The sequence below is a fragment of the Ambystoma mexicanum genome, chromosome 14, assembly GCF_040938575.1.
Source record: "Ambystoma mexicanum isolate Mex_15411 chromosome 14, UKY_AmexF1_1, whole genome shotgun sequence".
Lineage (NCBI taxonomy): Eukaryota > Metazoa > Chordata > Amphibia > Caudata > Ambystomatidae > Ambystoma > Ambystoma mexicanum.
Window position 1 is genome coordinate 628272983 of NC_090940.1, and position 16128 is coordinate 628289110.

The window sequence follows — 16128 nt, forward strand, 5'->3', positions numbered from 1 at the left end:
ACCAGCGCTTTAAGATCATACCAATGATACATAAGGCGCTATACAAATGCAAAATAACATTTAGTTCAAGAGTGCCAGGTGCTAACGTTCCCACACCTCTATACAAGTACGATACCCGGTAGCAATTATGGGGCGGTTGAGGTTGTTGGCTAGGGATACTGATTTCTGTCCTCATGGGTGTCGCTTGTGTCCTATTTGACTTAGCAAAGTCTCTCTTGTTTTAAGTTTCTCTGGTTGGTTCTGGGTGTTGTCAATGTCATCCTAAATTTAGTCATCCTTTTCTTTGTTTCCCTTTCGGTTTTTCAGTTTGAATCTGTGGTGTTGAAGAGCCAGGTTTTTAGTAATTTTCTGAATTGTAGGTGGTTTTTGGAGGAAAGCAATCTTCCATGCGGAGAACCTGAGGGGCCTGATGCATAGGCTCGAACTCCCCCCCCCCCCCCCATAAACCTCGTCTGTACCACATTGAGTTCCCATGCCGGGCAGGAGCCTTCACTGGTGGGAACAATCAAAACTGTCCTTCGAGGAACTCCTTAACGAGACGGTGGGACCAAAGAAGACCGTCCTGAGACTTGGTGTAGCGGGAGATAGCCGATAGATGCACCTTGATAGAGGCGTGCGCCAGCTCTGCCTTGGCCAAGGACAAGTACGGCAGAATCTGCGGGCCTTAAGGGGATTAATCTTCTGTGTTCTGCACCATGTCACAAAACACTTCCACTTGTGTCCGTAGCACCAGAGTCAACAACGCTCTGGCCCTGGCAAGGACCTCGCTGCAGTCCGCTAGCAACTCTTAAAGGCTGCAGGAGCCAAGCCTTCAGGTTCAGCGACCATGGGTCGTGATGTAGGATTGCACTTCCTTCTCTGGCGAGCAGATCTGTGGCCACCGGCAGCTTGGCCACGGGTGACGTTGACAGCCTGAGAAGATCCATCCGGGTACCAAATCTGCCACGCTGAGGCAATGAGCATCATCCTGCATCGGCACTGTTTGAGTTGATTGATGACTCACTGCAGGAGAGGTAACGGAGGGAACGCGTACAGGAACAGGCCTTCCCACGGGAAGGAAAACACGTCCCCATGCTACTCAGCTGGTGGAACCGGCTGGTGAATTTCTGGAATTTGTCACCATCACAAACTGACAGGATCAAGTGGACGGCATCTTCCTCAAATGGGGCAGATCCCAGATCGATCAAAGTTCCCACTTGTGGCAGGAACGCAGCTCCCTGATGCAGGACTCCCACCAGGTGAAAAGGGATGAGGAACATCTCTTGGGCAACGGGCCAGTGCCACATATCCTGTGCCTCTCTGGAGAGCTTTGGGGGATCTGGTGCCCCCTTGCTTCCTGATGTGAACATTGTGGTGGTATTGTCCGTGACGACCCTCACCACTTTGCCCTTGAGGGACGGAAGGAACTAATTGAGGGCCCAGAACACTGCCCGCAGCTCCAGGACATTGATGTGAAGATCCCTCTGCTCCAGCAGCCACAGGCCTCTGGCGTGGAGACGTCCAGTCTGCGCTCCCCAGCCCTCCAGGAAAGCATCTGTGGTGATGTCTCCTGGTATGGGGGTTCTGGAAACCTGTGCCCCCAGTGATGTTGGAGCGCACGCCCCACCACCTTATCACTCGACGGAACTCCTCTTGTCTGTGAAGCTGCCGGACACCTGGATCCACTGAGCGTCCAGGAATTCTTGAAGGGGGTTGCACCCGCAACCTGCAGAGCCGGATCAGGTAGACGCATGACGACATCATGCTGAGCAGCGACTTGATGGGCTGAACCGTGGCAATCTTCAGTGCCAACAGCTGTTGCACCTTGTCCAGCAGGGCCACTACCCTCTCTTACGAGGGAGCCAACAGGCAGGAGACTGTTGAGCCTAGCCCCCAGTAACAGCACGTTCTACAATGGTATCAAGCGGGACTTTGGGTAGTTGACTGAGAACCCCAGATCTGTCGCCAGCCGGACAGTCCTCTCCATGCGTTTGACGGCTACCTCCCTTGACTTGTCCCGGATGTGCCAGACATCATATGGGTACACGTGTATCCCCTGTAGACACAGATGGGTCGCCAATGGTGTCAACACCCTTGGTGCCAAATTCAGTCTGAAGGGAAGGGCCTTGAATTGGTAGTGCCTTCCCTGTACTAGGAAGCGCAGGAACTTCCGATGTTGCTCATGAATGGGGACGTGGATGTACGAGTCCTCCAGATCCAGTGACGTCAAGCAGTCTCCTTCCTTCAGGTGGCCGAGCACATGCTGCAACGTGACCATCCTGAATCTTTGAGACTTAAGGTATTTGTTGAGACGCTGCAGGTTTAGAATCGGCCTCCAGCCCGGGGTGGTCTTTACCAAGAAGTATCTGGAGTCGACTCCAAAGTCGCTTTGGCACCAGCTCCATCGCCCCCTTTATCATGGCCCGTACTTCCTGCAGGGCCACCGGTGGTATCCGCGGACACTTCTGCTGGAACTCTGTGGGCGAGTGTCCAGCACCATAGGTCCGTGGAGATAATCTTCCACTCGCTGACGAAGCCCGCCCGCCAGCCAGCCTCCCAACAGGGTGCATGGGTGGGGGCCAGACATCCTGGCCTGTTGAATCTTGCTTCGGGGCCTGTGTGCCGCCTTGGAATCAACAACAGCCACCTCCAACGAAGGCCTCTGCAGGCCTCCTTCATCGTGGACCAAGAGGGTTGGCGGTACAAAGAGAACCCTCTGATCTGCCAGACTACCCGCCGGAGGCACAAAAGGATGTGTGGTGTTGAAGAGTGCCCAAGGCACGGGCCGTGTCGGTCTTATTGGCCTGCAACAACTCATTGACAGCCTTCCCAAAGAGGTTGTCCGTGTCAAAGGGCATGTCCAGAACCCTCGTCTGGACTTCCTGACTAAAGTTGGTGGCTTTCAGCCAACCACAACGACTGAGGCAGACACTGTTCCCCACTTGTCGGAACCCCGTGTCTGCGATGTCCAGGGCCACTGAAGTTATGATCTGATGCCACCTCCCCCTCCTGGAAGATGGAAAGTGCCTTGACCCGCTTGTCATCCGGTAGAAACTCCAGCTGTGGGGTCCTCGTATATCATGGATCTGTCTTATCTGGCCAGGATGGCAAGGGCATTGGCTGACTTGACCGTTGACACTGCTGAGTAGATTACGTTTCTTCCCATGGCATCCAACTTCTTCTGCTTGCTATCCAGAGAGACTGAGCATGAAGGCGAGGGGTTAGAGTACTTCTTCCTTGCTGCCACCGAGATCACAGAGTTTGGCAAAGGCTGTGAACGTAGGCACTTGGGTGCAGATTCAGGCACCCAGTATTTCTTCTTCAGCTTATCGCGCTTGGCTGGGTCCTCAAAGCCAGGCCTCCTCCCAAACGTCATCCGGGAGAGGCACCACCAAGATGATCTTCCTCTGGGCCTTGCGTCGTTCATATATGAAACCTTCCTTCCTGGTCTCCTCTGGTATCAGTTCGAAAAGTTTCGATGCTCTGGCGACCATGTCATGGAAGTACCCACCCTTGTCCGGGGGGGAAGAGGCCCTTGGCTGTGGTGAACCGCCCGTCGTGGCCGTCCCTGGGCGGGGTGATGCAGTAGTGTAGGGTGCTGCTTCCTCAGGAGGTTGGTCCAGGGGTGTCGTCAGCATCTGTTTCAGAATCTGATACCAGGGGAGTAGGGTCGAAAGGATGTCCAGCGATGGATCCTTCGCAGGGGTCGTGCGATAGGCCTACTGGGCCCTGCACCGTCGTCATGTCAGTCATCATCCCCATTGGGATTTTTGCCATCGTCTGCCACGTACTCCTGGATTGTGGACAGATGCCTGGTCATCCTCGTCTGAGAAAGAAATATCTGTGCCATGGAGTAACCTAGAGGCCACCCCCCCACCCACTCTCTTGCATCCCAGGGAGTCCGGTTCAGCTCAGGGATGGCATCCTCTTCTCCAGTGTCCTCTCCACCGGCATGGCTGATGCCTCCATCTTTGGGGCAGGGATACACTGGGCACGTCAGCTGCGTCGGCCCCCTTGGCCTTTTAAAGGGCAGCCACTACCAACTTGATAGTCACTGACTACTTCACTTGGGCCTTCTGGGGTAGGTTGTCTTTTCCTGCACCTTAGTCTTCTCTGGCTTTTTCCACAGCTTCACCAGGTTAGCCGATTTCCTCTTCAAGGAAGAGATGGTAAAGATGAGCATGCCCTACCCGTCGCGGGACCTGCTTGTACAGCACCCCGATGGAAACGGATTATCAGTTCTTGGCCCCCCCCACGGATGGAGTGCCCTCAAAGGACTTGGATGCCTGCTCTTGGGACCGGCCAGCCGTGGGTGAGGCATGCCCCTTCAACCCGCACGGGGCAGAGGCCTTGGCGCTGAGCCACGCCACCATCGTTCTGTGATGATCATTCATGGTTCGTTTGGCGAGAGAGGCAGATTTCGCAATCCGCTTCACCGTGATCCGGATGGAGACGGAGGCAATGGAGGAGTTTGTCCCCTACAAACAGTCCGCAGCTGGAGCAGAGCTTGAAAAGGGAACTTCCCTCCTTCTCCTCCAACATGGTCCGGGGTCAGAGTAGGCCCGATGGCCTTCCTGAATCTAAGACTATTCTTGCCTTTGAGGGGAGTTGAAATGCCCTGCTGGTCAGCAGATGTAGAGAAAGAGCACAAGGCCTCTGGTTGACTAAAAAAAAAAAACTGAACTTTGATCAGCTCACAGAGCAAAACGTGAGGACTTCCATCACTCAAAAGTGCTGTAAAAATTTAATTTTTTAAGGGAATATTCATGAGCATGTGAATACATGCCAGACCCCATGCTGGAGAACAATTATTATTTAACAATCTCCAAGAGAAGAGAAACATCTCTATACCTAACACCATACCTTGCAATGGACCACCAATCGGAACAATTCAAGACCACCAACGATGCTAGACGCTCCAGCAAAATACCAGGACCGCACATGAAAAGACCTGAAACATCCAAAAGGAAGAAAGGGGGGGGGGGGGAAGGAGACTCCCTCACTCCATATATCACCAATACTCTAGGGCACCTACTGCAAGGAGATGGAGAAGAGGAACCAGAAGAAGTCAGAAACCAATACAAAGCCTATTTATTTTATTTATTCGGATTTATTTAAAGCGCACGTCAGCCCGGGGGCATCGTGGCGCTGTTACATGAATACATACATAGTCTGGTTACAATGGAAGGAAGATGGTTACAAAGCAATTTATTACAGGAAGCATTTTGTGTCGAACACTTTTCGTATCAGATGTGTGCGAGCTGAAGTGGGTGAAGGGAAGGTGGAGTTAGTTGAATAGCGTGGTTTTGAGGGATTTGCGAAAGAGATACAGAGATGGTTCTGCTCTGAGCGAGTTAGGGAGGGCATTCCAGAGCTTAGGTGCTATGTGAGGGAAGCCAATGCCGCCGGCTTTGGCTCTTTTTACAGTGGGTACTTGGAGTTGGTTGGCGTGATGACTTCTTCTGGGGCGGATGGAGGACTTCTTGGTTATAGTTTCAGATAGGTAGGGGGGTGCTGTGTGGTTGATGCATTTGTGTGTGAGGGTGAGGATTTTAAAGTTGATCCTTTCCTTGACTGGGAGCCAGTGGATGCGTCTTCTGGCCTGTGAGATATGGTCAGTTTTGGGAATGTGTAGTGCAGCACGGAGGGCATTATTTTGCACTATTTGGAGCCTGTTTAGGTTTTTTGACGAGGTGCCTGCCAGGAGGGCGTTACAGTAGTCCAATCTGGCTCCTATAGTAGCTCTGGCTATGGAGAGGCAGACTCCTAAGGTCTTGACGGCAGAGGAGACAGGTATGCTAATGCTGTCGATCATGTGCGAATAATCGGGGCCGAGTTTGGTTAGAGTTTCCTTAGGGGCTAAGATGATGATTTCGGTTTTGTCTCCGTTTAGGCAGAGACCATTGATAGCCATCCATGTTTGGATAGTCGAGTAGATTTTGAGGAGGGCTTCTGAGTCAAGGTCGTAGTCTCCGGAGAGGGGGAGGAGGACCTGCGTGTCATCAGCGTAGTTGGTGTACGCTATGTTGAGGGAGTCCAGTAAGTCAAAGAGGGGTTTGGTGAATAGGTTGTAGAGGGTCGGTGCGGTGCAGGACCCTTGTGGGACTCCACAATTAATAGTGGTGGGGGGGCGCTATCCTGGTCAGAGTACACTTTCATGGCCCTGCCTTCAAGGAAGGATGTGATCCACGTGGTAGCCTTGTGAGAGAAGTGTGCAGCATTGGAGAGGTGCGATGTGAGAATGCTGTGGTCGACCAGATCGAATGCTGCAGAAAGGTCGAGTAGGAGGAGGAGGGCAGGTTTGCCTGTGTCCATTATTTTAGTAATTTGATTTTTTAAATCTAGAAGAGCAGATTCAGTCCCATGGCCTTTGCGGAAACCTGACTGTCTTTTGCCTAGGATGGTGTTGGTTTCCAGGTAGTGTTGGATTTGATTGTGTGCGGCTTTGTCTAGGATTTTAAGGAGAAAGGGGACGGTGGTGATGGGGCGATAGTTGTTAGGGGAGGAAGGATCGAGGGAGGGTTTTTTTTTTTGTTTTAGGAGCGGGCGGACCCAGGCTTCTTTTAGGCATTGTGGTACACTTCCAGATGCAAAAGAGGCATTGATAAAAGCCGTGATGATGGGGGTGAGGTATTCTGCGCACTCTTTGATTACGGAGGGTGGGCAGATATCCCCTTTGCATGTGGAGGGTTTTCATTTTTTTAAGGAGGTCCTTGACTTCCGTCTCTGAAGGCAAAAAGGGGTGTTTGTGAAGGAGAGTTGTAGGTGAGAGGTATGGGCGGGCAGGTGGGGGTGTTGAGAGCTTTGCGTTGGGAGGCTATTTTGTCTTGGAGTAATTTAACTTTGTTGAGGAGAGCAGCCTGGATGCCTGTACACCATGCTTCATCCTTGATGATTTCGTCTGGGCTGGAGGCTGGTGTGGTGAGTTCTTTGAATATGGAGAAAATTTCTCTTGATTTGGAACTGGCATTAGTGATTCTCTGGTTGTAGGATTCGGATTTAGCAAGGAATATGGCTTTTTTGTAGGTCAGAGAGATCCTCTTTAAAGTCATTAAGCGAGGATTGGTTAGGCGCTGCTTGCCACCTGGATAGGGCTTTGCGTTTTAGTGCGTAGGACGGATAGTTCTTCAGTGAACCAGGAATTGCAGTGTATTGATTTTTTCCCTTTTTTTCTTCTAGCGGGGCAATGAAATCGATGGCTTGAGTGAGTGTGCTGGAGTAGATGTTGGCTAGAGATGTAGGGTCAAGGGGGAATGGATGCTTGAGTTGCGGGGTATCAAGGAGAGGGGCGAGGTTGGCAGCAGTGAGTTTTTTGGAGCTTCTTACTTCTACTTTACCTAGAAGATCTACACCTCACATCTTGAGCACAACAAGGAAGCATGCCACCTTAAGACAAAACCGAAAACAAAACCAAAGCACAGTTACAAAAATACACTATCTAATCCAAGCAAGATCAATGTCCAAACTTGCTACAGGGATTGACTCTACGACAGTGGAACATACCTCTTATTCCTCACAGAAACCTGGTTAAGCGACAACTACCAAGTCACACTACACAGCTGTCTACCAGACAACTTCAAATGCACACAGATGAACTGAAGAGGAAGATTACGTGCAAGAGCCTACAAAGAACACCTACAAATAAACAGACGACCGCTGACCATCAAACTGCAAACGCCTCGTCCTTCATCTGACGGCTACCTCAAAATCAAACCTCAGATTCAAACTCCTATAAACCACGACCTACGACGCAACCTTTGTAGACCTTATTTTTTAATTGTTGTGCATTTTTATGGCGCTTATACAATCAAGTAAATTGTTTCAACGCAACATTTATAGAAGCCATCAAACACATCCACCTGATAATCCTCAGGGACTTCAACATATGATTTGAAGATGAGAACGCAATCTCTCACAAATGACTAATCTAGCAACTCCAAACAATGAAACTATGCCAGATGGTAAAAGGAGCAACACACAGTCGACGCAATCTTAGCCAACACAAATCTGATCTGTACTGCGTCACCATTACAAGTACTATGGAGCGACCGCCTCATCATGCCACTTTTGATCAACTACCAGCTAAAGCACCCAAACAGCACTTAAAGCTCTTTGCGATCTGGAAAAGAAACTGGAATACCATCAGAAGCAGTAACATCAAAGAACTGGATTCCTCAAACCATCAACCACAAGCCTGGACGGAACTGACCTAGATGGAAAAGCAGACCTAATACAGAAATGGATTGCAAAGACAATACAGTATCAAACTATCAGAAACAAATCCGAAATATACAAAGGAAATAATCTAAACAAAAGAACTATGATAACAATCACAATAGCCACTAACACTCACAAAGAAACTATTCAACATCAAGAATGAGAAACCCACCTGGATGCAACCACACACTAGTACCTTCACAAAAACTATGCAACATCGTTGCAAACCACTACAAAAGTAAAATCTGACATATTGGATCATACAAAGTAGACCCATCAACCAGACCGTGCACCATGCCCCCACCAACCGTGGAACCACACAAAAACTTGCAAAGCTTCACAAATATCAGAGCGATTCATCAAGCTGGTGAAACTAATAAAGCAGACTCCCTCAATGGACCCCTGCTCACCAGACATCTATAATCAATCCTTAAACAAGGCACGCCATTAGAATGCCACAGAACCCTCTTCTACCAATCGCTCTCAACAGGGAGAGTACTGTGGTCTTTTACAACTGTGTACATCAAACAACTCTTCAAAGATACTACGGGCGATATGGAATACTTCTCCAACTACAGACAATATCAAACATGCCCTATCCTGCAAAAGTGTAATGAAACCTATGTCTACGAACAAACACTGGAACACCTAGAAATACACCAACTATTGGACCAGACACAAGATGGATTCAGACCTATGAGAGGGACAGAGACTGCACTTCTCTCTGATGACCTAAAGACCAACACAAACTCTGCACTGATGTTACTGGACCTCGCAGCGTTCAACAGTTAGCCACAACATCCTAATCAAGAGACTGGAAGAAATAGGGATCATTGACCCAGCGCTGCTCTGGATTAAATCGTTCCTATCTGAAATAAAAACAGTATGGATAAAACAATTCTAATCTGCAGGACACCACTCGTGGAGTATCGCAAAGATCCTCCCTATCCCCACTCTTCAACATCTACTGGACTCAATCAACCTCCTCAAAAGACGCAGCCTCACGTGCTACAACTACGCAGATGACACCCAAATCAACAAAAAAAGATGTACAAGAGGAGACCACAACGCTAGTAGACTGAGAACTCTACGAACTGATGACCACAAACTGACTCAAACTCAACTTGGGCAAGACAGAAATCATGATTATATCCAAAAACCAGGAAAACAATACATTTCATGGCCCACAGAACTGGGAACAGCACCCACACCATCAAAAATAGTTAGAAAAAACACTTTGAATCCTATTGGATAACGAGGTAATCCTAGAACAGCAATGATCAAGAAATGCTTCTTCCACATACACACAATCAAAAAGATTCTACAATTCCTCTCCTTTGCACACAAAACAGTAGCCATCATCTCCCTCATGTCCAGGATAGACTACGCCAACAGCCTATACCTCGGAATGCCAGATTATCTACTGAAGAAACTGCAACGTATACAGAACACAGCAGCCATACTTCTCAAACTTTCGTGAAGGGACCACACCAATCCTGGGCTATAGATGCTACATTGGCTGCCAGTCAAAAACGAATCACATTCAAAACAATGCGCATAACTCAGAGCAATCCACGGCCAAGGAGCAGAATTACTTAAATAACCATTTATCAACCAATGAGAACACTCTGATCCAGCAACAGCAGCTGCCTAGAACCTAAACCATACACAAGGAAAAAACTTGTATCAGCATTCTATTGCCTAGCCGAAAACTTAGAGAGAAATACAAAACATGAAGGGCAATCTAATTCAGAAAACTGCTAAAAACATGGCTTTTCAACTAATCACCATACGAAAACAAATGAGCAACACCCACACCCCTCTGAATGCACACAATAGGGCTAGACCGTACCACGACAAGTGCTGGGAGGGAGACCCGGGCTCCAATGAAGTGTCCTAACAGAGGCTAATGAGAGATGTGACCGTCCTAGGTTGAACCAGAGAGCATAAGGGTTGAAGAAAGAGTGGCGACTGAATAAATAAACCACAGGGCCCAGGAAGCTCAAGGGCAAAGAGAAAAAAGTGTCTCCCCCACAGGGGCCAAAGCGGTAGACGTCCAATAGCTGTGCGATTATTATCACCATGGCAACAGCCAGGGAACCCACTTCCTATCCCACCCCGTGTCATTGCATGCATTTTGTTAGTGCAGGGTGGGCCTGCTAGAGTGCCAGTCGCCCAGGTAGGGCTGAAAGGGGACACAATTCACCATACATTTTCAGAAATCAATTCAGCAGCTGTCGGATCATGATCATCTTGGCAACAGCCAGGGAACCTACTTCAAAATTCTCTTCTGGGTGTCTTACGCTCTGCTGCTACACTTCTTTGTCCCAATCGCAAACATCCCTGAGAACTTTAATTCTTCCTGCATGCCCAGCCACATCCACTTAAGGAACTAGCCTACTTGGTTTCCAAATTAGATATCATGCCAGGCTCCTCAATGGTCTCGCCCATACGTGCAAACACCACCACTGCAAGTCACAAGACCGGTTGGGAAACACCCCATTCTATCTGAAGCCTAAATTTGTTGTGGGTACCCCTGCCAGCGGCTACAATATCAACATACACTGGGACGGGAAGAAAAGAAAAAGTCAAAACTGTTTAAATATCTGATTCCTGAGGGGGATAAAATCTACCCAAGCCTCATGCACTTATTTAGCAGCAACTATACTAGCCTGGAAGCCAGACGTTTACCAAAATTGTGTTTCCAGGGAGTGTGATACTACCAACCACATTCCCAGCAATCAATCCCCGCGGGTTCAACATAACACTTTATACATAGTTCATGGCAAGGCACCCACTACCGGATAGCCTGATGCTCACCTCTAACCTGTCCCTCGGAGGGCATTCTTCTGCCCATATTAGTCGATTGCCCTACTGTTCTGAATCAGATTAACCACCAGTACTTCCAAATAAACCAATCACTTGGAGCCTTATTCAATCTAATATACTATAGTATTGTTCAATTGGTACTCTCGCCATGCTTGTAGGATCATACCACTCATCCCTCACCTTGGATAGAGTGTGCCCCCCTTTGGCATGCTGTCTGCAGTATCTGCAAATCTCCCAAGCCTTTCAGGCATCAAGATTTCTTGCTCAGACCACCTACTTTGCTGTATGTCAAATTTGGGACTGCCCTGTGTCTTGTCTGTTTAGTTGAATCCCCTTTGTCCCTAGTGTAAACAAGTCACATATTAATGACCTGCTGTGAACCACCGAAGAAGGCAAGTAAATCCCCCCCCCTCTCAACCCCTTTGAAGATCTCCCAACCTCAATCCAAGTCCATTCCCCCCTCAGTCGTTCTTCAAACATGCACACATTGACACCAGTTAATTCTCAGTGCATGCCTTCCCGGTGCCGCTAGTGACCAAGAGCAGGGCATGATTTAGAGTGTGCTATCAAGGTATTGCACAAGTCTACATTTGCACACCACTAGCCCAGTCAGCACAAAGTCAATGAAAGCATACAAGATCTTGCACTGTTGTATTTCTTTTTCAGGTGATTTAGGAGCTAACAAGTTTAACTGCTCTAGTCCATTCTGTCCAGGAGCAGCTCCTGTGTTTTGGGCACCACCCACTAAGCCGATGCAACCGCTGCAGTACATAGCAAGTGAAGAGTCTAACTCCTAGATCAGATGCACACTAACCTTGTGTGCATAATGTATGGCTCACTATGCTTTAAAAGTCTTTCATGTGTCCCAATGCTACCGTACACTTTCCCAAACAGGCAGAGTTATGGTTAGATATTGTTTGTGTGGCAGCAGATGGCCTAAGGAGTGCAAAGTAGTGGTTGGTGTCAAGCTTACCAGGCTCTTGTAAACTAAAAGTAGGACCTAAAAGCTTCTAGCTACTGGAAAATATCAAACTCTGCCACTAATTGCACAATCACACCATCCACACCAAGATGGGAATCCAGTACTGATTCAGCATCTCCAAACCCCTTGAAGGTGACTGTCAATATCTGATGCACAAGAAATGCACGCTAGTATGATGCGCTATTTCACACAGTCCATTCTTGGCTTGCCACTATCAAACATAGTATTCTGGAATACTGTGGGTGAAAATAAATACACTAACAAGAAATGAAAGCAGACCTGTGTTTTGCATTTTATTTTATTGATATAGCAGCTTAACAAAGACTGAAAAAGGTACAATCAGCAGATAAGTCAAGAAAACCACCAATCACAGGTATAAAGAGTATCTTCTAAATCGATATTTGAAAAGGGGAAATATAAAACGGAGAAGAAGAGTATTCCAGTGCTTAAGAGCCAGGGGAGAAAAAGAGCAAAAGCATAAAGTAGCACAAGCAGGGTGAGGGACAACTAGCATAAAGGGATTGTGCTCGTAGAGAACATGAAAGAGTAAACAGTTTACAGGCTAGGACTGACCAGCCCAGGAGACAGTAAAGGTGCGGCTGGAGAAATGAGAATTAAACCAATTCAAGACAGAATCACGAAAGACAAGAGGGCAGAATAGTCAAAGCAGTCGACAAGTCTAGAACAACAAGATCATTTTCCTAGGCCATGCATCAAGAATTCACTTGAGCATATTACACTACCGTACTCTACTTGTTTACGGGAGGCAGTTTTAGAGGGATATCCTATACCATACTCCCACTGATACCATAGAATTTACTCTTCAAATGTTTGCAATCCCGATAAGATATTAGAATCTATACCCTCCTATCTATAACCTGCATGGTTACCTGGACCCCTACAGGCATTGATCTTTTCTAGGTCTGATCCAGACTCTCCCTCTAATGCCCTATATTTGCTTGGTCCCTTACCAAGGAGGGGGTCACCACTGCACTTTCGTTTGACACACACTTGAAACTGTCTTACCTATGTTGCTGTTTCTCGTGACAATGTATCCATGTACATCAGCAAGACAGGAAAACTCGGGCACCTGCGGAAAGCACGCTTGCAAAAAGCCCTTCCTTCTGGAAAATCTTATGCACACATAAAAAGCTAATCGCTTTTGCAAATAGCGCAATACACCTTTAGTAACCGGCTATTAACTTTCCTTAGCTGTACACTACATCTGTTACACCCTGCTGTTATTTTACCAGGCGTCACAGCGTTGGTACTCAACGACACCATTTTGCTTTACTTTGCGCCGTAGGGCAGGTCCCACTTGTGCCATCAAGTGCTGGGTATGTACTTGTGCCCAAAACTGAATTTCCCCATTTTGGTATGGTCCACACACTGCTCCAGCGTGAAGAGTCCATAGTGCCTGCTGCACTTACTGTGGTCATCAGTTACCAGCACTTCAGTAAAGTAATTCAGAGCTGTAGCAGCACTTTCCTCCGTCATTATGGGCTCCAATACTCTCCATTGTCCTGTTGCTCGCACTTAAGCCAGGCAGAGTGCCAGAGATTCACCTGTGCTTCAGCTGCCTCGCCACCCTGAGATGAGAAAGAGATCATTGGTTAACATGCAGAAAGGGAGAATGACTTTTCCAGCACAAAATGTTTAACATACACACCACACTGTTGAGGGATTGTGGGTGGTCTTGGGGCAAACCAGGCTTGGCTCTAGTAGGGGAGCCCTATCGCCACTCCTGTGCCAGTAGAGTGCATTTGTTGTCACCTACCTGATTGGATCCTTGCTTTAGCTCAGATACTATATGAAAGGAGAGTATTAACTTGCTAGTACCAGCAGACCAGGGTCCCCTGCCTCTGCTTAAATGCTGCTTGCCCTCCATCAAGCACACAGCTTCAAAATGAAAACAACTGTAGGTTCCCTTTGTGCCCTTTTCTCCGCTGTATTGCATACAGTGATCACCTCCCTGCACCTGGACTCTCTACAACTTCCTGCTTGATCTCTAGCCATATTCCTGTGACAGCCTCCCACCCCCTCACGCCACCTTCCTTATCCAGTTTTCATAAGGAAGCGGGCCCAGAGAAGTTTTCTTGCAAGGCATTTCTTTTGTTGTTCCAGGCCATCAGATAGTTGGGAGGGGAGAGGAGGGGGGGGGGGGGGTGTTTAATAGAACAGTGGTGTGTCCAGGAGATTTTTTCGGGGTGGGATAACGCACCAAGTTGCTGATTACAGATTATCATCCCGTTTTTTGTTCCCAGCAAACTGTGTGAAGATGCTATCGTCTCACTGCCAATGCTGTCATAACTTCATCTCATTCAGCTTCAGGCGTACCAGCAGAAAATAAGGTGCACATCCTGGTAAATTGTGCTGCACGAGCCCTCCTGATAAGGTAAGAGTTCTGATCAATACCTTTGTAAATTGTAGCCATCTGACAGTTTAACATGACCTTCGTGGGAATACAATGAGGACTGATTTTCATTCTGTGACGCTGCACTGTTATTTAAGGGTTTGAAAGCCTTTGGGTTTTGTTCCTTTGTCTTGCATACTTTGGCAGCACGTTTAGATGGTCTGCAAACACATGGCCCTGTGGTCATTGGACTGTACAGCGAGCGTGCAGAGCATGAAAAGGTACAACAGAGATCAGCTCGGTTTGCAATCTCACAGAGCATGAATGCCTTTCTGCTCTCCAGTCCGTTCTAACAGTTGCATGTTTTTACGCCATTTGCCCTCCTGATATCAATTATTCATGCATTTTACACATTTATTTGCACTTGCTTCTTTTCTACACCTTAGTATGCCTGTCCGTTTCAGCTCCTAAATCCGGTAGGACATTGGGTTATGTGATGAATCTTCAGCTGTCGTACCTTCTCCCCTAGGAGGTGAGGCTGCTACCTGATAGGCCACTGAGGGTGTGCGAGGATCTCATGGAGAAGGATTTCCCCCCCCCCTCCACCCTGTGGAAATAAGAATGACTATCCGTGCAGAATGCAGTATCCTAATACTTCACCCGACCCTCATCCCCTTTTTACACTCTTTCACCTCTGCCGTGACGCTTCGATCTATCCCTGTAATGATGAAAATCCTACCGCCTTAATTAGTACTGGGACAAGAAAGAGTAGGGGCTACCTGGATATGGCATCCTTGCTAGGTGCCCAGACGAGTGAGAATTCACTAGACCCACTGGAGAATCTGAAGATCAGTACTGGGACAAAGAAGCATCCATTCGACCCAAGAGAAAACCACAGCACAAGTACTGCAACAAGGAATAAGTGCAGAAGCATAAAGAATACTCCTGCAACAACAAGTGAGCACTCTACTAGTGGTTCCCGAATGCCTACTGGTCCAACCTACTGTTCTCATTCTACTCAATCTCTCCTCTGTTTTTGACACGGTTATACTCCATCCTCATAAAACGGCTCCATAATTCCCTTAGTATCTCGGAACGGGCACTGGACTGGCTGACCTCCTTTCTCACTGACCGTCCCTCTCAGGTTATCCTGGGTTCTTTTTCCTCACCCACCTCTGGCGTTCCCCAGGGCTCTATGTTTCCGCCCGACTCTTTAATGTTAAGATGGATTTCTGAACTCTGACCTGGTGCGCAGAAGTTCAGAAGGCCAGCCTATTTTCTTGGAAGAGTGTAAACTTCTGGACAAGCCAGACCAATCAAGGCATCATTGGCGGCGGTCAAGACTAGGTCTCAGGAGGGGTGAGGGTGACTGGAAGACCTCAATGAGCACACAGAGTAAAAGACAGTTACAAATCACTCCCAGCCCACTGTATGTATATTAAAAATACAAATAGATTTATTCAGGGCCTTTGAGTTTCAAACCAATATTTATTAACAGTAACACTATTAAAACACAATCCTACTAAAATACATATATACAAGACCAAGTGGCCTAAAGGGTTAATGCACAAAAATGGGTCCACAACCTAGAAAAGGGAAGGAAGCAGGTAGTACAAAGAGTCTTTAGGCAATTCTGCAGTCACAATCCTAACGGAAAGGCAGTCCAGTCCCTAAGAAGAGAGGAGCCTGTTGCTCAAATGTACTTGCAATGTTGGTGCACGCGGTAGTGCAGATGGGCGAAAACTGCGTCTCTTGTAGGGTCTATAGC

General features: G+C 47.9%; 1 long non-coding RNA gene across 1 annotated transcript in view; it reads right to left on the reverse strand.

Moving 5' to 3' along the window:
• Positions 1 to 12287: 12287 nt before the first annotated feature.
• LOC138527074 (uncharacterized) overlaps positions 12288 to 16128 on the reverse strand; it is a 95501-nt gene continuing 91660 nt past the window's right edge. Inside the window, exon 2 of the long non-coding RNA XR_011283808.1 lies at positions 12288 to 13596. This is a non-coding gene — a long non-coding RNA (uncharacterized lncRNA). The remainder of the gene's footprint in view (positions 13597 to 16128) is intronic.